Genomic DNA, 6,432 nt, shown 5'->3' on the forward strand with positions numbered 1-6,432 from the left:
TAATTGTTCTTTTGTAATAGCAAGTAATTAACTTATCAGATCAAGTTGAGGGATTGGTTTATTAACTATTTGTTGAAGATGACTGGATAAAGGCAATGAAACACCTTAATTCACATCAGTGTAAAGAATCCCAAGATGCAACATTCTTTGTTCGGATTTTTTTTTGTCTAAACGATTTTAACTATTGCGGTATGATTTTAACTTAACGATTTTGAAAGCGCAGAATCTTCTCATTGCAAGTCCAACAAATGTAATTATTTTAGGAGTTTTATAGCTCCCTAATGTAAAAAAAATGTCTAGAAAATAGTTGTCAAGGAATTTCAAAGTGCCGATCATTTCATTTTGGACTATTGACAAATCTTTTTATCATTTTCTCTACTTTAAATTTCACTTATTTTTTTTTTTTTTTTGGGAATTCATCCTTCTATAATATATTATGTTAGTATGTTACAAGCGGGGCGCTTATAGGTTATCACACACACATTCTCTCTCTCTCTCTCTATCTATATATCTCTTTAAAAAAACCTAAAACTTAAATATCTCATTTGGTATATTTGATTAGAAAGATGCAACAAAGAAAAAAAACAATTCCCCTGCACCAAGTGCCCATTGAGTTCCGGCGAGCTGTTCGATTAGAAAATAATGACATTTTTTTTTCTGTTAATTTCAATGTGAGTGTACGAAATGTTAGATGTATCTGATTGGGTGGTTATTATTTTGACACTAACTTTTATTTTTTTGAAATATCAACTCATCAATAGAGTTGGTGTAATTATAAAACTTAATCTATGTTAACAATTATTATTATTATTATTGGAATTTTTGTTGTGTGTATATGTGCATGTGTTTGTTTGAAGTAGATATGACTTTCAATCTGTAAGCTCTGGTATATGGGTTTAAACAATTACCCTCTTTTCTGATCCGTTGATTAAATTGCTCACTTCGTAGCACAAATTTGTTATGAGTTGGCTTAGTGGTGTTGTTTTAAAAAAAATTAATGTGTGAATTATCTAGGTTAGTTGCAGGAACAATGAGTCAATGACAAGAACACCACTTACATGGCTGAATGTTTATAAATCTTGGAAAGCAAAGATGTGTTGATTGGACTGCTCAATTAAACAAAGATGGGATGAATGCAAGGAGCTGCACTATTGCCTTAAGGAGGGAAGCAGACTTTTCATAGACAACCAGACAGCTAGACATGCAATTAGGTAACACATCAGGATGTAGAAAAATTCTACAGAAGCCATATGGATATTGAAATGGGAGTTCCCACGAAGAAACTATCTAAGAATTGACATAAGTGCATGTATTTCACTATTTACTTTATTGTAATTCTTTCAATTCACTTTTATTGCGAATGCCTTCTGATAGTTGTAGTTCAATTAATTGCGATAATATATGACTCTCGTCTCCATTGCAAAATATTCAATTTGTATATCAAGTGGTATGTGCTAGAAAGCAAATGTCATTCTAAGTGTGAAAGTTAACCATGGCAAAAGCTTTTCAAGGATATTCGTGCAGAAGGCTCATCCACAATAAACAACAGTACGGAAGTATGTCATCTAATCTAATGTGTAATACCATTTCAAGATAAATTTGTCTACAAATTCCCACATAGGTTACATATTTTAAAATACAGGGTGTGTGTACCAAGATTAATGCCACAAACAACATATAAGTCTCCCATAAGAAACCGTGTCGTAGACATGGGTAATACCTAGTAATGAATAAAACACGTAGAACGGCGAATGAGAACTTGTTTCTCACCGTAAGTTTTTTCTCTAATCCTAATGTGTTTCATTGACATAATACACAACTATGAGGCATGTGTATATATAGAGAAAATGAGGGAGATGACATTTTCTTTAATCGAACAATGATTATAATTGCTTCTTATCTGTAGCAATTGGAAATTCTTGAAAAAAATTGATTCTCGAAAAAAATTCTTGAAAAAAAACTAAGATATCCTACAACTATAAAATCAATGAGGTAGTAATGCATATGTAAACATATTCTTAAATTTAAACCAAAGATCTTGAATCGCATAAACTCACCAACATCATAATAATAATAAATCAATAATTAAATGTAAACAAACATATCTTAATCCATAGTTATAATAAATAAAACACGTAGAACGGCGAATGAGAACTTGTTTCTCACCGTAAGTTTTTTCTCTAATCCTAATGTGTTTTATTGACATAATACACAACTATGAGACATGTATATATATAGAGAAAAGGAGGGAGATGACATTTTCCTTAATCGGACAATGATTATAATTGCTTCTTATCTGTAGCAATTGGAAAAGTACTTGACAGAGAAGAATAACAGGTATAATTGAGATCCTTTATCTGCTGAAGACACAAAGGTTGAATAAACTTGCCACTACATTGTGCCGGTTTCTGTTACTTCCTCTTTATTGTTATTTAATATCAGATTCGCCCATTTTTCTTATGTGTGATCAGTTTGATTGATCGGATTTGTTCTACCGGTAAACAATATGTTATCTTCATGTGGAGTAACTTGGCTTAGGGATTGTTTGTTGGCAGCCATTTGTCTGACCAGCTCACCATATGGTCTACAATCAGATCTTCATAAATTCCTGACTGAACAATGCTCCCATCTTTTATTACCTTGGATCGAGGGATATGCAAAAAAAGAATTGTGACTTAATGTTAGTATAAAGGGTGCTGCAATTTCTCTTAAAGTCATGTTGGTACGACAACATCTATTACATAGTCTTAGTATTGGCGCCATTGCGTGCCATTCAAAATTGAGGTGAGTTATTGAAATATATGGTATCAAATTAAGGGTTAACAAGTATTAACCCCTCTTCCCTTGATGGGAAATTAGGGTCTCCCCCTAAATACACACAAAAAAAACTGGGTTAACCTGTTGACTGTGTTTTTTTTTGTGTGTATTTGGGGGGGGGGCATCTACTGAGTGAGAAATCCTAATTGGCTCATCTAGTGGGGGGTAATACTAGTTAACCCTCAAATTAATGCTAATGACATACCAGAACAAGGTCTGAAGCATCCAATAACTCCAATTGATGAGTGACATATATGACGGTCTTTTGCGCCAAAAATTGCATTACACATTCCTGCAAAAAGACTCAACAGTTACTAGAGAGTTTATTTTACCGGGGGTGGGGGTTCTCAAGATGCTTGAACATTCTCCAATTCTTCTGTATAATATATCTTTTTTACATGAAAAAGATGTGCTTTAGTATGTGCATCAGTATGTAGTCACGAAAAAAGTACACTCAAAAGTAACGAGACAACTTAAACAGACAACCTTTAAACACTACTATAAATAAGGTAAAGTCAAACAATTCAGACACTCGACTATAAATAAAATTGAAAGATATTCAATTTTTTTTATATCTAGAAATATCCAGTATAAACATGTTATTTTGACATATTATCTCCACATTATCCTCGTTATAAGCATACACGAACAACTATATCTTTAATTTTCAATAGCTTAAAATCAAGATAACCAAAGCTTCCTTTCCAAGTTCACATTTCACAACACCTTAATACCAAATTAAAAACCAGTACAGCTAATTTGACCAGACCATTTTTTAGGTATACATTGATAAAGTTGCAATCTTCATAACAAAAAAACAATTTGAAATAACCCACCCTCAACAAAAGAATGATTAAACCCACTGACCCAACCGATATCTTCGCAGCCCAGGGATACAACAATACTATATTGAGACGCAAATCATATATCTTAAGGCAGTAGAGTGTGTAGCTAAAACTGTGTCGACAAATTAGTGAAGGGATTTGTTCACTCTTTCAACAACAGAGAGCTCCCTCAGTCCACAACGTCAGCAATGAAGTTTATAAAAAAACTCATCTTTCCAAGTTTTCATTTCATGTACAACAGATACTAGTTTTAAGCTAATCATCATTAATCTGTCTACAAATGAGTAATAACAGATCTAAAATCAGGAAAGAAGAAAAAAAAAGTTACCTTGAAGTGAACATGTAGAGCATACCCTCGAGAATTGCAAGCTGAAAATAAAAGTAAACATCTCAGAAACCCTAGAATGGAAATTGGGGTTTAGAAATTGAGGTATTGAACAAAAACGAAAATTGATGATAGAGAGAGAGAGAGAGAGAGATGAGGGGGTTACCAAACTTGAGAGAGAGATGTAGCTCTTGCCAATTTGAGAAAGATTTGAAGCTCTCACTATTAAGTGACTCCTAACAAAGCTTTACTTCAGAGCCCTCCCACCAACCCCTTATTTTCCTTTTACACTAGTAGGGTTAGGGTTACCAAAAGAAAGAATTATTGGGCGGGATAGTGAAATATTGGGCGCGTGGGCAATCACCTTCTCAGAAAATTCATCTACGACGATCACCGAAATCGGGAAAGACAATAAATCTCGTCTCTATTTTGGGACGATAACTAGTGTCCTTCGGTCAACCTTAGTCAACCTTAAAAAAAAGTACGACGGGTTCAAAGGACTTACAACGACATTTTTCATTCCTAATTGGAGATGGGGTATATAGTCCCAAGAGTGTGTCCTATTTCTAAAATTCTGGTGTAGTGGCAGCCTATTCTGATCATGAGAAGAGTGTGTCCTATTTCTAAAATTCTGGTGTATTGGCAGGCTATTTTGATCATGAGAAGTTGATATATGTTGTTCATGTGCATTAGACAGCTAAATGTTTGGTGACATGTGGAGTCTTCATATCTAATACCTTCCTTCTTAGGTCTTCCGATGCCCTCTTTTGCTAGGCTTCAGTCACCGTTTGATGGTTGCATAACGTTTTACCTTCAAAACCAAGAGATCTAAAGCATATACCTGTTAGTTGCTAGTGGAGAATGGCTAGCTTTGCAGGTAGTAGCATGCTCTCTGATTAGTCATTTCAAGGGAGAAGACAATTGAAACATTGAAATTGAAGTGTGTAGTTTTAAAATTTACCATCATATCATTTTTTTGGGAACCTACATAACCAATGATCAAACTCAGAAAACAACAATAAAGAACTAAAATTACTTCTTATCAAGACATATGTTGCTGGAAAAAATTCTATTGTCAAGGAATGGCACAATACGCATGCACTTCTTAACATTATCTTCACCAGCAACAATCTCATGTAATGACATCCATAGTGCAATAAAGAAAATGGAAATTAAAAAACATGCAAATCTAATATACCAGCACTCAAATTATCTCCCTGATCAAACACCATAGAAAAAAGTAGACTAATAATAAGGAATCCTATGGTACAAAAAGCTTATCTACACCTGAATATGACTATGACTGAACACCTCGTACAAAAAGATTCAAACTATAATTGGCTACTTTACTTGTCTACTTAAAAACAAAAAGTTACAAAATATGGACTGATTCAATAAAATAAAAGCTTATGAACCTTGCAAGAGTAAAGGCTATTTCAATTTTGAACATCAATAAACATAAAAAAAAAAAAAAAAATGAGTGAATAAATCATACCTATTGCAAGTTTCTATTTGTCAAAGTAAAAAATCACTGCAAATTAAGCGACGTATGAAGAGGAGAGGGTTAAAGAGGATAGTTGATGTGGATATATCATTGCACTAAGTAACTCTAATAAAGACACCACAAAACATATAGTGTTTGTAGCTAGCAAGATCAAATTAAAGTCGAAAGGAGGTACTATACTATCGACGATTTTAGCAGAAAACTACATTAATTTGTGTTGTGAGTTTGTGACTGGAGTCATCTAACTAGCTAACCTTGTGGATTCATCGGTTAGTCTCCTTTCGTGCGCTAGGCATGTACATTGACACAGTAAAGCTATTTGGAATTTGCTTCCATCTCATCACGATCGGTTTGTCGATCAATGTTCTTGCAAGAATTCTCACCTTTCAAAGTACACACAATACATAAAAGTTATACTAATTTGCCCACTATAAAAAAAAATGTGAGGATGAATAAAGCTAACATAATGATGCCAAGTTTACTTCTCATCTTTATCGATACTAAGATTCTCTATACAGGGTTGCATGCATGACTCTGAAAGTATATGGTTGAAGTACAGTTTTGAAACTATGGTATATTGAAAAACCACTTGTTGTACTGAACTACTTGGAAACTTTTAACTCTAAATTTGTCACCAAAACAGATAGTGATTATCATCCTATGCAATAAATTTTTCACCTAAATAGATACTGATTATCATCCTACGCATCTTATCAATAAAACATTTCCCATAAATCAACCATTCAATACTCGATTGTACAATAGGAACTGACACTTGTGTTCCAACCTAACACATACAATTTGGTTATAACCGTTGCATTATATTATATCGTTGTAGCGTCTGAATATACATGTGATTATTTTTTTTTAAATGGTTGGAAGATAGCATTTATTGGGAATTATAGGTATATAAAACTGAACCACATGTAACAAAATCGAAC

At 33.4% G+C, this 6,432-nt stretch overlaps 1 long non-coding RNA gene across 1 annotated transcript in view; it reads left to right on the forward strand.

The window, feature by feature from the left end:
- Positions 1-1,425, forward strand: part of LOC147482641 (uncharacterized) — a 34,494-nt gene extending 33,069 nt beyond the window's left edge. Inside the window, exon 4 of the long non-coding RNA XR_015204149.1 lies at positions 1,015-1,425. This is a non-coding gene — a long non-coding RNA (uncharacterized LOC147482641). The remainder of the gene's footprint in view (positions 1-1,014) is intronic.
- The last annotated feature ends 5,007 nt before the right edge of the window (positions 1,426-6,432 follow it).

This window comes from Coptis chinensis, chromosome 8 (assembly GCF_015680905.1).
Source record: "Coptis chinensis isolate HL-2020 chromosome 8, ASM1568090v1, whole genome shotgun sequence".
Lineage (NCBI taxonomy): Eukaryota > Viridiplantae > Streptophyta > Magnoliopsida > Ranunculales > Ranunculaceae > Coptis > Coptis chinensis.